The sequence below is a fragment of the Symphodus melops genome, assembly GCF_947650265.1.
Source record: "Symphodus melops genome assembly, chromosome: 2".
NCBI lineage: Eukaryota > Metazoa > Chordata > Actinopteri > Labriformes > Labridae > Symphodus > Symphodus melops.
In genome coordinates this window covers 15,443,379-15,461,277 of record NC_136692.1, presented here as the reverse complement: position 1 = coordinate 15,461,277, position 17,899 = coordinate 15,443,379, and the positions used below count along the sequence as shown (strand labels likewise).

At 39.1% G+C, this 17,899-nt stretch overlaps 1 protein-coding gene across 1 annotated transcript in view; it reads left to right on the top strand.

Moving 5' to 3' along the window:
- The first annotated feature begins 7,647 nt into the window (after nt 1-7,647).
- Nucleotides 7,648-17,899, top strand: part of mgat3b (beta-1,4-mannosyl-glycoprotein 4-beta-N-acetylglucosaminyltransferase b) — a 57,110-nt gene continuing 46,858 nt past the window's right edge. Inside the window, exon 1 of the mRNA XM_079337405.1 lies at nt 7,648-8,295. The gene's annotated coding sequence lies outside the window, so the exon portion shown is untranslated. The remainder of the gene's footprint in view (nt 8,296-17,899) is intronic.

Genomic DNA, 17,899 nt, shown 5'->3' with positions numbered 1-17,899 from the left:
ATCAAGTGACTTTGTGTCAATAATAGGCCCATAAGTTTGGTAAAACAGAAAACAAAAACAAAAAACAGGTTCATAACAACTGGCTCTCAGAAGGAGATTAAGACGTGATTATCCTGTGAAAGTGTTGGACTCCATGTAGCTCTTTATATCAGGTAAGTCAACATTTATATGGTTCAATAATTTAAATAATTACAAGCTTTTTTTAGTTTATTTACTCTGTAAATATACAGTCACAGATAGGCCTTCTATAAATACACTGTAATGTTGTAAAAATACTATTGAAAAAACAATATTGTTGAAGTGGACGTCATTTAGACATGTTAGGCTGGCATCTTTTAGTCTTGTTAAATCTTTACATTGACCTTAGACTACAGCTTCATAGATGCCTACACTTTATAGTCTGTTAACTAATGTAAGTATGGAGGGGTTTTTTTATCATATTTTAAGTTGCTCTGAATTCCATAGCAACTTCATATAAAGTGTGAAAGATGTAGATGTGTAAAGCTGACTTTCTAACGTAGCTGCATCAGATGACATATTCATTTAGACAACCAAAAATATGAGAAAGAATACAAATTAGGATAATAGGCTAACTGTACAGACGGGTGTGATCTTGTTTCCATCTGAAATATGTGTAAGACTTCTCTCTGCATTCTACTGACTCCCCGGCTGCTGTCCTGTTTTTTCTGTTTGTTTCTACTAGCCCATCAGATGGCAATGTGGAGCTAGATTTCCTGCTCTGCTCTGTCATACATCATATTACCAAGATTACATGCAAGTAGTGACCTGTTCTCTCAGTTTCTGGCTTGATTTGATAATGGCATCAAAGCACCATAACTGTAAGAAGACAAATAAACTTGTAGGTTTATTCACTGTGATGCCAAGCAATATGAAAGGTTGTGCAAGACACTGAACGCATAACCTGTTTCTGCATAGTCAGCAGTCACTGTGCAGGTACACCCTCTTAATTTCTCTTAACACAATGGATAGATAGGAGATAAACAGTTACAAGCTATGGCACCTATGTGGGTGTGTTAGTGCAAATAACACAACACAGACCATATACTGTACAGTACAGGGTTCTTTGTCACTAAGACCAGAGTGGATTGGCCTCTTTGCCCAACCCACATTCACCTGTTTTTTTTTTACCTTGAAATGTAGAGCTCATTAGTGTTACCTAGAAGCAGGAGTACCAAACAGGACTAAAAAGGAGTGTTTGACCTGAAGCCGCTCCGTTCTCTTTGACTGGATTACTCTGGAAAAACACAGGAATAAGATTCTATAGGTAAGTACAAGAGATGTTTATAAACGTCAGTTTAGTTATTTTTTTTGTACTATAACGTCTGTGTGGTGAGAAGATCTGTTTGTGGTTGAAAGTTTGCAGAAGTGACAGCCTCCCCGCCCTGTATAAGTCGTTTCTTTGTTGTTTTGGAGTTGGAGCAAAACTACACAGTGACATCTTCCAAAGAGACCTTTATAATATTACTTTTATTAATAATTTATAGCGCACATAAGGTATTTACTAGAGCACAGAAAACAGAATGTTTTGATCAAGTGACTTTGTGTCAAAAATAATAATAAGTTTGGTAAAACAGAAAACAAAAACAAAAAACAAGTTCATAACAACTGGCTATAATCTATTGTGTGAAAATGTTGGACTCCACGTCGCTCTTTATATCAGGTAAGTCAACATTTATATGGTTCAATAATTGAAATAATCCACTACTCTCTGCCACAGCTCTGCAAGTGAGGAAGAAATCCGGTGGGGTTTTTTATGTCAAGTGTCTGTAAGTTCCCACACTGAGTGTTCTTAGGTCTGACACTGATTTCTTAGAATACAACCTATGTGTTCGCGATTGTTATAGGATTTGTGACTTGTATGAGAGCAAAGTACTGGCTAAAGCGAATGACTGGAAGTTGGATAATTTCATACAAATGAGCTGTTTCGGTACTTCTGTATATGTTAGCTACCACTGAACAAAGCAATACATGGAACTCTGTTGAAAAAAGCCTGTATACAACGAGTGTAGAAAAAAAATCTCATCCTGCTTGTAACATTTAAATGTAACACTGTCATGACCTGGCTCAGGAAGTCACAACAAAAGATGGGAGACACACAAGAGTTAAGGTATAAATAATTATTTTATTAACCAAAAATAACCATATTCAAATGAAGACCAAAGTCTCAAACACAAAACTGCAGGGTAAGTGTGGAGCAGAGCAGGTACAGCAGGTATAACAGGGAATGCAGAGAGATAGAGGGTGAGATTGCAGGAAGTTAAGTAACCTCAGCACCTCTGGGCCAGGTATGATTTTTTTTCTTTTTTTTTTTTTACATATGCACTCAAGAGGACTTCTCCAGATATTCTCAGTAGTGGATGAAGCAACAGAGTCCGCGACACAATGCTATAATGGTGATATTTGCCTTCATATCAATGCTACGTGTAGTCACTCACACTATCAACAAAAGAGAGAAAGAACATACTGACAAACAAACAAACAGAATGCAGCTGTTGGATTTCTTCTGCCAGACAATGAGTCCTATCCTGGATCTGTCAAAGGAGAAGGCAGGTCAGCTACCAATGTCCCTGAATACCAGTGTCAAGCACCTTATATCTTCATAGATGAATAATAGTATTATAGAGATATTGTGTATAAAAAATACCTTCCTTAAGACTTTGTGGGTAAAACACATGTATTTACATGTACACCTCTCCAGCACTGGCAATAGGTGTGACCCATTTTGTTAACAGGGGGATCAACAATTTTTTTTTTTAAAGAATGTTGATTTTATCTCAGGTTGTATTTTAGTATTAGTTTCGTATTTATATCTAATGCGTTTTCCCCTCTAAATAACAACTTTAGCTTGCTTCTTGCACATGCACAGACACAAACACATTGACCAATCCTCATGTTTTTAAAAGTTTTCCTCGATATGCTGTTATTTATGTTTATGTTTATAGGATTTCATCACAGCAGCAAGCAGTTTTAATACAAGCAAGTCACCTCAACCGGTGCATTTACAAGAGGGATGTACATACAGTGGACCTTATTTCTCTCTCTCTCTCTCTCTCTCTCTCTCTCTCTCTCTCTCTCTCTCTCTCGCTCGCTCGCTCTCTATGCTGATGGGATTCTGCACTCTTGGCTTTACTGTGTATTATCCCTCCACAGGAGTGGATAAGGAACTTTTAAAAAGTACTTTAGTTATTTTGGATGGAGCCGTGAGGTCCTCCCGCGTGTTCTCTCTCTCTCACGTGCGCCTCGCTATTTTTTCTAAGAAATGAAGAATTGAATAAAAACAGGTTGGAAAAACACTTGAGCCATCAGTATCAGTATACACTGATCAATTATCCAAAGGACTGATGACCTCTCCTGATGCCTGATGGGGATTTTATTAACTTGATTTTTTTTTTACTTATTATAAAGCAGAGGATCCATGATGGATTAGAGGTATTCTCCCTCTACTCTTCCCCTTGCATATACCTTTTCTGTTGATGTCTGTTGTGCAACTTCTCATCTCCAGCAACATTTCCTAGTTTGGGATCAATATAGTCCCTGTCCTTCTGTCCCTCACTCTCGCTCTGCTTCTTGTATCCTGTTGGAGGTGTACATCTGCAAGTCAAAAATTCTATTTTAACATTGAAAGAGGTCAGCCTAACTAATAAACCCCTTTTTTTTTCAAGTATTTCTCCTTCTCTTATTGAGAAGGCAGAAACGACAGCGGAATGGATCATTGTATCTAACCCTTGGCAAGACAAAATATGTGTACATACAGTATATATGTAGATTATGTACCCCTTATCAACACACGCCTCATTGTCTCCATAACTTTGCCTTGAGCTCAGCTTCAGATTTCTGCCTCCAACACCGGATTTCTCTCTTGTCACTCTGGAATTTTATCTGAGGAAAAGCTTGGTGGTCTTGGAGGTGAATTCTGCCAACAGTAACATTTCTGTTTTTCCTCAGCCCCTGATCAAAGTCATAACTTCAGTGTCATCTGAGAAGGCTCTTTCGCTGAATATTTTACATTCTGCATTTAGAGGTCCACATATAGAGTGTGCAGTAGTCACCTTGACTGCAATGAAGAAATGATATCTATGTTTCCCTTATGTTCTCAAAGCTGGTTGTTTAATGGTAGCTTACTTCTTTTAAATCTGGTCTTTAATGTAGCAATACCATTCCAAGTGCTTCGTTCCTATATGACTGACTGTCTTGCGGGAAAAGTCCCTCTGTGCAATGTGTAAATTAAGTCTGTTGGTATGGAAAAAGCTTGAACGCTGCTGTGAATTTAAATGGATTAACAAAAGACTTTAAGCTAAGCTAAGACTTTAAAAACACTTGTTGAGATAAGTGCCATTTAGATCAAAAAAAGTTATTAATAAAGTAAACAGAGACAAACAGGACAGAAGTGGAAACAGGCAGTTTGATGTAAGGGCAACTGTTGAATCCTGGCATTCAGTTGTTGAGACGAACAATGTTACAGAGCATTCATTAATATGCAAAAACTAGTCCTTTGTGGGTGATGGGACACTGAGATGGACTGACGGTATCAAGTTTCATAATGTCCTTTACTCTCAGGGGGATGTCGGGCACTAAAAAAGTCTTTCTGACCTGCATTTAAAAAAAAAAATGTATTAGCTAGCTACAGGAATTTTTACAGACATGTTTTACCCACTGTGGTGCTGATTGCGTTCCCCTCTGATCATTGTTGTTCTGAGAGAACTATGTAACACACTCTTTCTACACATATGACACATTGTGCTGTTTCACTGTTTGTATATTAAGATTTCAGTCATAAGTAAAATAATGTATTGCGAGCCATGGTGATAGTTTCAGAGGATGTTCTTAAGAAATGGACTCTAATTCTACTCAAAGGATGCATGTTTGTCTTGTTCACAAATGTAGCTGAAAAGTTGCAGCTCAAGATGGTTGATTTTACAAATGAATACTTCAAAACTTAAATGACCTAAAACAACAGGTGAAAACAGCTTGAGTCATCTAATTTTGTTTGTAGCCTATGTTAAAAAGCGTCACTTTATAGGTGTTGATTAAGTTGCCCTCCCTGTATATAACACAGTTTTTGCGCACATCGAGTAAGTTGTGTTTTCTGAAGAAAAAAACACAACCGAAGGTTTTAACAGTCAGAATTTATCAACTAGGATGAGGTAAACAAAAAAGAAAAAACACACTTCGTAGAGACTATTAGTATTTATGCTGATTTCATGATTTGCATATACTGTAATGGTCATAAAGAGGGGCAAGTATTTATATCACTCTATCTCAGAAACAGATAAACAACTCTTCACAGTAGCATTAACATGTATACATTGACAGTTGGTAGGAGGTCAGTCAAAGTATAGTGTTGTTTAGTGCCAAGATCAAGTTTTGTATTGTAATGATCAACATGTCAACAATACCCAGAATGTGTATTGATAGGTTTCTTTGACACCCCTGTGACATCCCGTGTGAAACCTCTTGATTTGATGACAGGTTGACATATCTTTCCAAGGGAGAGAAACATTTTTTTCCAAGGGAGAGTAAAAAAAAAGAAAAGGCTGTGAGGTTATTGGTCTAAAGGCTGATATTAAGAATCTTGCTCGAAGATGCTTACCCACGTTCTAGCTGTATTAAATGTAAAACTAATAAGCTGAGGAAGCAGGGAAGGCCACTGTCTAACTATATTAACTCTGTCTCTCAGTATAAAATTAAATGGGTCACATTCAGGCCATTGTTAGTCTCAGCTGTACTATGACTACACCTGGATTCCTTCACATGAGTGCACAGCTCCCTGCAGGCCTGTTTCTGAGAGAAAGTCACCTGACTGTAACCTGAGACTAAGCCTAAAACAATGCCAACAAAACCTGCCCTTTGACATTTTTTGTGTCGATGCTATCCTGACAATTAGGCCAAAACAATAATGCCTTAAAAGTAAATATCAGAATCCCCTAATGATTATCACACATGTTTCCACTGGATAAAGATGGTTTGAAATAAAATAGGTCAAGTCTGTTTTAAGAGTAATTATTATTCAACACAGCGGAGCATCACAATTGTTAGCTATGACAGTTGGAGCATCAGTACTGAACAAATTATAACAAACATGCATTGTAAAACATTACCAAATACCAGTTTGTCTCCGCAAACTGTCAAAAGCTGGAAAACTTCTCAGACGTGCATCTCATCCTCTGATGACTTCTTTAAATGTATAATGTATACATGTTTGTATTGTATTAATGCTGACAGCATGTACATATCTGGATATCTGTCTCACTCACTAGTGTCTCAGACTTAAGTATCTATTGAATGGGTTATATTCACATTTTTTGTGATTTAATGATTTTGCCTTTAGCACAAGGTAAAAGGTTCATTGTGGTGTTAGCATGCATACTGATTCCATTTGTAGTCCTAGCGTACGAACCAATCATGTTTGAGCTTTGGCTGTAATCAGGAAAACCAAACACATTCTCTATGAACAAATGTCTCTTTGTAGATGATGCTTGGAATATGAGGTATATAGCAAGCTCAAATATTGTGTATTCTTTAACATTTATTCAGATGTCTGCTTGCTATAATGAAACAAGGAATATATTCGCCAACAAATAGACATTGCATGAAACATTTTTCATATATGCACAGTTGCAACTTCAGTTAGGCCGTATATTTAATATATTGGTGTGCTGTGGAGAGTAAAAAATAATATTTTTGAAAGGTACAGATGAAAGAGAAGTGACTGATGTTATATGATTAAAGAGTAAAAATTCAAGAGAGGAAACCTTTTCCTTAAATCCGCAAGGAACACTGAACATTGTAGTTCCCCAAGGTTCACTGTTAGGGCCATTATTGTTTATTCTCTACATTCTAAATGTATGTGTAACCTATAATGAACTATATTGCAATTGTATATATATACACAAAAAGTCAAAGTGTTGTTAAATCAACAGCCACTATACACTTTGCAATGCTTCATAATACTCCAATTGATGAAACTGAGATGTACTGACCTGGTCAACTTAAAAACTATTCAAATCATGAATCAGCAGAATAAATTCCAAATAAATACATCATGAAACTTATTCAAATTAATTGTTTTGTTGTTGTGAAACACATAGTCACAACTTATTATTAATGAATTAGACACCTATGTGTCTAATATTACACTGAAACAATACGCCCTAAAATATTCAATAAACTATCCATTCCATTTTTGCGGCTTTGCGTTAAGACCTCAGGGGGCTCAGCTGCGGGGAGAATTTGATGTTTCATTAACGCAGAACTTATTTAGATACTTGGATGTGATTTAAGCATTGTGCGTGCTCACTGAAGACTTAATGCACAAAAGTCTTCTCTGATTAAAGCCCTGCAGAAGTTCATACAAACACCCCCAACTCCCCCTCTCATAGGCCATGTCCTCCGTTATATCTCCCTCCCTCATCATTGGCGCCCCCCTCGTCCTGATAAGCAGCAGAACTGGGAGGAGCTCTCCTCTCTTGCGGGGCTCCTCCTTCTAGACCCTTCGTTTTCTCCCACTTGCCCCCTTGCACTCACTCTTCTCCACCTCCCCTGCTCTGAATTGGAGCCAAAGAGGGAGAAGATGGAGAAAAAGCAGTAATAGAGAAGAAAGCGAGCGGGGGATCTTGTTTGTTTGAAGCGGAAAAAGGCGTCAGAACGGGTGCAGCGCGGAGGACGGAAGAGACGCATCACGGAGAGAGGGAGAGAGCTAGAAGAGACTGAGAAAGGAGGGAGGGAGGGAGGAGGGCGACAACGGCTCGTAAACACGACAGAAAACGGCGAATAGGACGTCAGACAGCGGCGATCAACCCCCCCACAGCCAACCCCGTGTCATTCCTCATCTCTTCATCTCCATCCTTTTCTGCGCCGTTCAGCTCATCAATTTGCGCAACTCGGCAGCTCTCTTTTTTTTCTATTTTCACTCCTTTATAGCCTATGTGGGCATATCTCTTTCTTGGAAGAATTTCACATCAGATGCAAGAGAGGAGGCAGTGCCATCCCTTCCACGGACAGGATCCACTCTTAAGTCCTTCTCGGGACAATCGTCGGCGAAACGGTCCAGTGTGAAACCGGGAGGAGTGGGTGGTAAACCCAGCCGAATGACTGAATTCTAACCTGGAGAAAAGAGAGAGAGAGACCCCGGCCCCCTGGTTATCACCGAGACTCCAGCATCACCGATGCGATGGTTTAGCAGCTCCTGCAGCAAAACTGCCAGAGCAGAATCGGATCAGCAGGGCTCTCATCCACCATGAACCTCTGAAAGACATCCGACACGGGCACAGATGGGTAAGACGAGACGCTCTGCCTTTTAGCTTATTTATTTATATACGAAAGCTGGCCATGATGGGAGGTGGTGGAGGGGAGTAAGAGAGGCTTGTGACGTGAAGACCCCTACACGTAGAGTGTAAGGCTGTAACGTAGAGGAGGGGGTGCATTTCTGCTGCTGATAATGAAGTTGTTTCTCATGAATTTAGGATGTAGATGGATGGAAATGGACAGATGGCATTATTGCTGGACAGTGTGTTGATGGGCTATGTTATAGGCTTTGCTTCCCCAGGGGGAATCTTTTCTATGATGTTATGAAGGTCCTGGATATTTGACATGTCGGCCTTTCATAAACCGCCATGGACGAATCACTTAATCACTTGAATTCCCCTCGAAATCTATCTATCTATCTATCTATCTATCTATCTATCTATCTATCTATCTAATGTGCAGATTGAACTAACTCTTCGGGGCTTTAGAGTCAAGGAGCAAAATGTTGATGAAAGAGACTAGAAATAGCCTCTATAAAAGGCCAAGATACATCAAGACAAAACAATAAATAAATGCAGAAATCACAACAATGAAATGCAGAACAACAAAGAAATAATTAATGACCAAAGATGGCCAAATTATCACAAAGTAGCTAAATGACCGTTATGAAACAGCAACCAATAGAAATCAAAGCGCAGTCAGAGATGAAAGATGTCCACATACATAACAAGAGTAAAAGAATCACTAAGGGTGCAAAATGATCCCATGAGATACAAACGATACAAATCAATTTCACAACAACTTTCCCTGCAGTTGTCAAGCTCTGTCTGTTGTGTAACACATACACACTTAAATATATTGGGGCAGACAGAAGAGGACTGCCAACTTAATAGCAGTTCTTAATGGCTCAATGGATTGATGTTCCATGCATGCACTGCCAGGATCTCATAGTGTTGCACATCACCGATCCCCCCTCCCCAAACACCTGAACTGATGGCACCATTAAGCATTGTCAGTGTTAAATCTTACGGTCCAGAGGAAACTCCTGATAAACGTCACTTCGGCACCCTGCCCTGGGTGCTTGTTTTTATGTATTCAGTGACAGAAAGTCTCACTGACAAGCGATATTTTCATCTCCTATCAATAAAAAAAACCCTCCTACAGATCACTGAATCCATAGTTTCTTATGAGAACCAGCCCAGGCTCCCATGTTTGGTGATCAGGGGTCAGATATTGATCAGGTGGGTTTGAGTTTCTGAGGGATTGAGTGATCTGATCCCTTATGGCAGTAATGGGTTAAATTAGCACAAACAAATGAGCGGTTTGTGATCCCCTCGATGAGAAGCAGAAGACATAAATTTACATGTGGGAAAACCATGCACATAAGCAAGTTCGATCGTCACCATACATTTTAAAACTTTGAAAAAAATTCTAATAAAGATCAAACATTGATACCTGTTTTGATCCCAGAGTGACCAAAATACAAGGCCGTTTATAGTAAATTGTGCAATTCAGACAGTGCTCTCTGTCTTACTTTTTCCAATGTTGATAGCTCTTAAGAGGCCATGTTGACTTATAAAACTCAGTTACACACATTCTGCATTAAAAAACAAAAATTAAACAGGTATATAGACATAATGAACACAGAGTACAGGCAGAAAGCTCTGTTTGTGGTTAAATGAAATGTAGATCTTATTTTTTTGGTCTGTAACTTCTGTTTAAGTGTCGCTAATAAAAAAAAAGAAAAAGGATTAAGCAAAAAAAAAAAAGCAAAAAATATTAGAGCAAAAATGTCTCGAGATAACCTTTGTTATGACTTGGCGCTATACAAATAAAGATTGATTAATTTATTGAAGTAAAGTAAAATCAACAATAGAGCAGTGTATGATACAGATAGTGTGTGGCTCCCCTTGATTTACAAGTAACTACTACAGCAGCCTGCCAAGGAGGATATGTTCCATAGTCAATCCCAGTTAAAAAAAAAAAAAAAAGATGGGAAAGACACATTTTCAACTCAAGATGTCAAAAAGGGGGCCTGCAAACAAATTGATGACATCACAGTGGCTACATACATTTCTATCATCCATTCTGTGCAAAATGAAACAAAAACATCTGGCTGTAGAGAGCAAAACATACAACTATTTCCCTTGACATTTCGCCCTTTAGCAAGGCAATTAATCAGCAATAACTCTATTACAGTAAGTAATATACCCGTGCCCAGAGTTGGGAGCTGTACCTGGCAGCTCCCAGGTGTGAATGTGTGAAATAGGGCAGCAATGATGACGATGCATGTGTTCCCTTATGAATCTCAGTTTTAAAGATGCATGTCGGGTCGAGGTATTTATTTGAGAGTGTTCAGATTTTCTCAATGGAGCATCAGATCCAATCCGGATGTACAGTAGTGGTTTGATGTAATGGCTTCCAGACTTATTTTTTTTTAATGTTTGGACGGACTAGTGAACCTGCCAGAGATGTAAAAGAGAGCAGGAAAGAATTCAACGCGATAAGCAGGAATGATCATACTTCAGGCATTTCTTAAAGCAACATACGAAGAGACCATGGTCTGCAACTATCCAGAGCTGCTCCAGTTATTTCAATGGGGCTTCAAATGGTTGATGATGCCCGGCCATCATCCCAAATCCCCACATTTCAAAACAACAACATCAACAAAGACCACATCTCATGGGGATGCTGGCCTTTTCATTGTGATGCTAATGCTGAGAGACAGGGTAGTTTGTGTGTGTGTGTAGTAGAGGAGTTATGGGCGCTTCCAGAAAGAGGAAGAGAGCCAAAGAATCTTTAAGGCATTTTATTTTGTTAATTTGGATGCCAAAATGGAAACAGAATGCAGTACATTTGTTAGACATGAATATGTACAGTAAGTAAGATGCACATTCTATGTAGATCTGAGGTAGAAGAAAAGAAATGTGTAGTTGGAGAATGGATTGATGCATAGAGGGAATGAAGACTGAAAAATGTAGAGTAGACGACTGGGGTAGATGGAGAAAAGGATGGAGGGATGTTTCCCTGTTGCGTGTCTGAGAGAGTGGCTTGGCTCTAGACAACCACCTGAGTCCCACAGCTGAAGCCCTTTCCTTTTGCCAGATTGCATTACGAACACCCATGATTTCTCCCTAACGAACATACATACTCACATCCACTGTCCCAAATGAAATTACCCTATTTGCATGGCATAACAAGGAAACAGAAAGAAGAAGAGACACCATGTATAAAGAAGCTAGTTCAGTAAAAACAACTAGAAAGAAATCATCAAATGAAGCTTAAGTTGTTTTTCTCTTCGTAACAATAATTATCACATAATATAATAAAAACCAGCCTGGCTATGTACAAAGCTTCAGTTGTAGCTCCTCTAAACTATTCAATACTACAACATGAAGTGACCCGGATCAGGACAGCAGTGAGCTCCTGGACAGTCTGTGGTACTTGGCGCGGTCGCATGCATCGATACATTCTGCCGATAGGTGCTCTATTGGATTTAGGTCAGGGGAGTGAGAGGGCCTACCCTCATTGGAAGAATGCCTTTGTCAAACAGGAACTGCCTACACATGTAAGCTCCGTGAGACTGGCCATTGTCCTGACAATGGCTTTAAGGATATGCTGTTATACCGGAAATCATCCAGGATATGCCTCCACTGCCAGACCAACATGCTGGATGATGTTACAGATGATGATGCAAATACTTGTACCGACAACCAGATAAAGGTCTTGCTGTTGGGTTGATGCCCTGTTACAGCCCTGTTCAGAGTGTAACTGGCAGTCTCCTGCTATCCATGCTCTTGAAACAGTGCTGGGAGACACTGCAAGCATTCTTGTGAACACACTGATGGATGTGCCATCTTGGAGGAACTGGACTACCCACGCCACCTGATTAGCTTGCAGGTACTGTCTAATGTTACAAGGATACTAGCAGAACAGAGACTAGAGAGAAATTGTCTGTTGTCTGCAAAACCATTTCCTGTCTTGGGGTTGTCTAGCGTTTGCCTCTCCATTGCACCTTTTGTCATTTGCATTGGCAGCAAACAGGTGAAATTGGTTCAGAATCAATTGTGCTCCCAAAATGGACAGATTGATATCCCCAAACGAACTGTGACAATTAAGTTGTCCTTACATTTTTTGAGCAGTCTATTTACTGTCTGGGAACAGTAACTTCCTGGACTCCCAACCAGTTAGATAATAGTCAGATGTAATAGTTAAATGTCATTCTTACACGTTAGGTTGTGTGGAAACTGCACTGATACCAGAGAGGTATCAATCATCCCATATAACTTTTGGCAAGAAAGCCAACATCTGTACCTCCTGCAATCTAAACTCTTGCTTTCAGGCAGTTAGACAGCTGACAGATAAACTGTAGACCTGCATCTGTCTGTCTCTGTGGCAGCAGATAACAGACTTAGCTGCTGGCCCTGTTGTGCCTCTGTCAAGAAAAGAAAAAGAAAGTAGGAAGGCATGGTCAAAATGTCTGAAATACTGAAGAATTCTCAAAACCTTGATCACATTTAGCCTAAATCTTTTTTTGTGTGTGTGTTTGCTGTGGCCAAATGTTTTGATGTCTACATTGCAGCCTTTACAGTTTATCAGTTAATCTCTGCTTTCACTTTTTCAAGCACAGCGAGTTGACAGAGCCTAAAAACAAACGAGAAGATAAACGTTGAGTAGTTTGTTGTAAAATAGGTTAATACTGTATCTATGTCCTCATACCTTACTGCTTGTGTCATTGACAATTTGTCAATGCAGCATGACATCTTTATATTGTTTAATTAAAACTTCCCCATCCATAATTATTCACTTTCTCTCTTACCCTTGTGTTCTACACGAGGAATCCGGGCCCGGTTCGAATACGCTTGACCCTAAAGTCCTGTTCATTTGATTAGTGGAGACAAAAGTACCACACTCATGCCATCCTCGGGTACTGATCCAGAGTTTGCGTGAAGACGTGTTCTTGGGCATGATTAATGTGTACTCAAGTACAAGAACGCATCTTGTAGAAAGAAATAGAAACTAAAACATTACAGTTAGCAGGGTGGACCAAGCCAGCAGGTGGTTGCTATGGTTGCTTCTTCTACTTTCTGGCAGATTTCTAAACGAACTATGTGCATACTGCCACCTGCTGTATTAGAAAGTGTGCATGCAAAAAGTGTACTCGGTTACGGAACAATGTTGCTAATGTGAAAGTAGACCAGCGGGGGATAGAGCAGGGGTGAGCAATCGGGAACTGTATAATACAATTATGTTTAATGTGAAAACACCCTAAGTCACCTCCTCTTTTTGCTGCCTACAACTTGAGTTGCGAGGCCATGACTAATGGCTAAGCTGGCACACAGAAAGGCTGCCACTTAACATTGCCAGAAGTCATGTGAGATCAACAGCCTCTTCCTCTTCCACAGTATCCTGTTTTGAATGTTGATCTACTGAAAAACAATCCTGCTTGATTTCCTGGGATATCAGATGGGTTTTTTTTCTCTTTCAGATAGAAACACAGTGAACACAGAAGCTTTAGTCTTTAAATTCATCTTCGGCTTCCTTTTTGAAACTGTAGTTCGTACAGCTTAAATCTGTTTGAAGGCCCAGTTCATTTTCCAATTCTAACATATCCATTTTGTACAAATTGAAAGTGAAAGTTTGCAGGAAATGGACACAAACCAGGCTTGTTTTTCTCAGCAGATGGACGCAGGCATCTGATATCCTGCACTGTGTGAACACCAGTGAAGGATAGCATAGGGCAGAATTTCCATTTGCAAAATAGCCAAAGTTTATTGCCATTTCAAATGAGGAAACATTTCATTCTTATTTGCACTGTAAAGTAAACATTGAATGACAATAAAGAAAGTCTAAGTCTCTAAATCTAAAATAGCCTTTGGGAATATGAAAACAGTCAAAATTGCAAGTTTCCCACATGGTTGAAAGGCATGGGTTATGTATATGTTGCTGTATGATATGAATTGTTTTGTAAAGATACAAGGAGTTTACAAGCTCAGAAAGATTTTGCACAAAGTTATACTTCATGTCCATGGAAAAGATAGATCTTCCAGAATATTTTGTTTTGTATCAGAAGGCCATTTTTTCGGAGGAAAGTTTCTATTTGAGGAAAGTATTTGATATCCTTAAATTGTGGTCTCTTGTGTACGCAGAGCCTGAAATTTGTTTACACTTTGGATTTTCTTGTTAGCTGAAACTATGGGTTTGGCTATATGTCTTATTGCATTTCTTGTGCTCCTCCAATTTTAAAATTATCTGAACCATAGCCAGCTAAAGCTACAATCTAATTCTGAGCCAGGACTTCTTTACCATAGTTGTACTACCTGATTATTAATATCAACAACAAGGGCGCCAGTAGCCTAGTGGTTTGTGGTCACCCCATGTACGGATGATATAGTCCTTCAAGCGTTTGGCCAGATTTCGAATCTGAATAGTGGCTGATTTTTTTGCATTTCAATCCACACTCTCTCTCCCTTCTTTCTGACTTTCTTTTCTTTCAATAAATGTGCCTTAACTGCAAAACAAACCATGAGGCCATATATCTTGTTAAGCAATTTGCATGTGTCGTTGGAAAACAACTGAACAAAGTAAAAAATAATTTGGCTCACCTCAAGATATATGAACAAGCATCTGGCAAACAATCACAACACTCAACGTTAGTCAATACAGTAAAAGTATTTTAAGCCAAAGTAAACATTTTGTTAGCAGAGACGTCACGGTTCAAGATTTTTAAGTGTTGATAAGATTTTAGTAAACATTTAAATTATACTAATATTGAAGATTTTGACAACTTAATTGCATGACAGAGGTTGAATTTGGTCAAGTTGAATACAGTGGACTTTTACCTAGTGGTTGTTTCACATTTTCACTATGTCCACTGAGTAGGTAGTCCCTAAAAAACTGAGTGATGATTGAGGTGAAGTAGAAAGCTGGTTTATTTGTACATAACTGTGCAAGACATCAAATTTCTCAATTAAAAATTCAGGGAAAAGGTTGAGTGAGCCTGACTGATTGGAGAGTCTTGTTTGTCATTTGAAGCTTGCGTTACTTCCTGCACAGGGTGGTCTTTGGCTTTAACATGCGCTTAAATTCCTCTGGAAGTCGATGGGACAAAGGGAGGTTTTCAGTGCTGAGACACCAAGGAGAAAACACCCCGTTGAGCTCTGAAGTAATTAGAAGAAGTTGCTCAGTGTACGGTGAAAAGAGAGAAAAAGGAAACTGCAGCAAGTTGAGCATTGCCTCTTACTTTTATCTTTGACCTTGACTGATCCCCTTTCTGTCTATATCTATATATTGTTAGTTCCAGTAAAAGGCTTTAAATCTTTCCACGTGCTTTCTATGCATTTTAAATGACTGAAATAAACAAAGAGTGTCCAGGTAATCTCATGTTAGCTGTAAAATGCATATCGTTTGTGAATAGGGCTGTTTTTTGTCTTTGTTGTAAAGAAAGCATGTGTTTGGTTCAATGTTAAATGTTTTAATTACTATTTAGCTGGCTAACAATTGAGCAGCTACAAACCTGGCTAAAACTGAACCTAAAGACACCTAGCTTCTTTAAACTACAATTTACAGAATAAAAAAAAGTTGTTGTGTTCTTGAGATCAAATACACGCTCTTTGTAGATGCAAATTTAAAGCTATTTCCACATTTGTCATCAGAATGGATGTTAACAGATGGCTCCTTTAATGAAAGTATTTAATTATATATTTAAAAGCTTCCTGTTGTACGCAAGTTGACTACTAAATAATCAGTCATCTCGACATTTCTGTACAAATCTCACAGCTCTTTTCACACACTGAAGACATAGCAGCCCTGGTTATCCTGATGGTGCAGACAGGGTTTCCCCAGGCTCTAGGATGTCCAAACTGGCAACATGCTAACATCACCAGCAGGTTAGGCACGGCTGAGCACAGCCTGCTGGGAGAATTAAGTGTGTTCCACCTCTGATCTGGCATCTGTACTCACACACACACACACACTCACACACACACACTGCGAGGCTTCTGGCGGTGCTCTCAGTATTCCTGGAGAGAGAGCCCGACACACAGACACACATACAACTCCCTATTTTTGACATCTCTTTCACCTGACTTATCAGGATTCCAGTGGTAACATTTGCATCCTCTCTTACTCTAGTTATGCCCACACAAAATCAAACATCTACACAATAACGAACCCTCTGCCCACACCTGCTGCTAAATCTGTGTTGTGTTAAACAATGGAAAAGAGGGGGAAGAGTGGGGAAAGTCAGACGTCCTGGTTTAAAATCTTCCCTTTGCTCCTGGATTTAATGTTCAAACCCTCCTTAGTCTCCTAGTCTGTTTGAGGGTTGATTTACACTTTTAGTTTTTCCTGTCACCTTCTGTCAAACTGCAGAGAAAAAAAGACCTCATTCTAGAGCAGAGCACATGAAAGGCAGCACTCTGCTGTATAGCTGGTTTTTCCAGTCACAAGTATGCAACAATTTTCTGTGAGATATGTGCCCTGGAACACGGGTTTGAATGCCAAAAAACAAGTTGAATGGTTGGTAAATTAAGGTACATATTTTGTGATATCTCTAATAGTTTTAAGCAGCCGTGCTCACTCAACAAACTGGATTTTACTTTTGCAATTCTACAGCCTCTTCTTAGTCGTATGATGGATTCCTATTTGTAGGTTATTGTCAATGAAATATCACACTTTATGCTTTTCTTAAGCTTTGAACCACATCAACCCGGACGACTTGAAGTGGGCCAAGTGCGCCCAACAACTTCCAGGGTTTGTCACTTTAAAACCACAGGCGGGCAAACAAGGTTAAAAATAACACCATGTGTTGCAGCTGATTCCTCTTGTGCCTTTGTGGTCAATGATGACCTGATGGAGCAAGCTCTTTAAAATGTTGAACTTGTTAATGGGAGCACACAGCACATTCACAAGTTTGGTTATGTATTGAAAAGTCGTTCTGGGATTGCTTGTCCAAAATTTCTAAATGTCTCTCTCTTTGAGTGATTGGAAAATGGAAACACAATCAACACACCAAACCACTCCATCAGTTCTTGGGAAAGTGGCACGTTCTGTTAATCAATCGGTTGAATCAAACGTCGAAAGGACTCTGTGCATGGCGGCTTGTAGAGTAATATACATTACTTCATGGTTTCAACATGGATGTAAAGCACCTGGATCTTCCTTAAATAGCTGGGCCTTTAGATTCGTTTTCTTCTCAGATATTTCACAATAGAAGTGTTTAATACAACTTATGCAGAGGCAAGTTAATGCAAGGTTATTTCTCAAGGACTTCAACGTTTTAAATCTAAAACCAGGGCTATGTGCCAGCTTTTTCGGACATTTGAACCTGCATTATTAGCATGTGTCTGACTTGTGACTAACTACAGCTTCCAAGTCTCAAGACCAATCCTCACTCAATCATGTATGCTACATTGACTTACATGTAACACTTTCCATTTTAATATTCTGATTAATTTTGTAAAGCTAAGCGGATTCAGCTTGGTTTGCTATTTGTTTCGCAATTACGTTGCACTTCTCTTTTCTCCTTTGTACTTGGCCCAAATCACAGGGTTGTTTTAGAGATTTTCCTGATCAATATAGCAAAGAGCAACCTGTATGTGGCCATTGTAATTATTATTAGGATTTTTTTAAT